The following is an 872-nucleotide window of genomic DNA, read 5'->3' on the forward strand; positions in this document are numbered from 1 at the left end:
AACCCAAACCCCATGAACAATATAATGGATTATTTTACATTGTTTAATTCTATTTAGCAAGGGAGGGAGAAGAAAAAGCACTAATATTAAGAAGCAATGATAGTAGAGAGAAGGTAAGAGGATGAAATGATGAAAGGAATGACTAATTCTCTGGCAATTAACTAATGTTCCTATTCTGCAGTATCTACTATATCTACTACGACATCATCCATACTAATTAAGAGTTTCTACAAAAACTAGTCAGTGAAAGGTGGTTGTATTTGGTGGTGGTGAAGACACTATCTCAAGATATGAGGACCAGGGATCAGTTCCTCATTCAGCCAAGGATTTTCTGGATGCTACACAGTATGTTTAAATTCAAGGTTTCAAATCTCCTCTCTGTAAAAGAGCAAGTAGGGAGATTACATTTCCCAAGGCCAAGACTATGGTCAGGACGATTCTAATTATGTTTGAATCCTCCAGCAGTGACATAGCTCATGGTAAAGTTTACTGGCACAGCCCAGTTAAAGAGAGATGAAGACAGAGGATGCCAGGTGCTTTGATAGGTCAGCAATATCAGACAAAACTGTAACAGATCTTGCAAGTAAAACCAAATTATTTGCAGGAGCACTCTGATGCCAGCAAACAGGAGCATTACACAGCTTGCCTTCAGTAATACTCCGCTGTGGTAGAAAAGTCCAAGTCTCTGCACCCAGATTTAATTTTAAAATGAATTTGCCCTTTTAAAAGAAGGGTTAAGGCTTGAAGATACACTTGCTGCATTCCAGCAAGTAGGTTCACTAGTAACAACAAAGACCAAAGACAATTTTTTTGTGTTAGAGAGAACACTTTATTATTTCTCTGACTAACATTCTTTGCTTTCTTTGGAGTCC

Source organism: Buceros rhinoceros, unplaced genomic scaffold (genome assembly GCF_000710305.1).
Source record: "Buceros rhinoceros silvestris isolate BGI_N320 unplaced genomic scaffold, ASM71030v1 scaffold37956, whole genome shotgun sequence".
In the NCBI taxonomy this organism is placed as follows: domain Eukaryota; kingdom Metazoa; phylum Chordata; class Aves; order Bucerotiformes; family Bucerotidae; genus Buceros; species Buceros rhinoceros.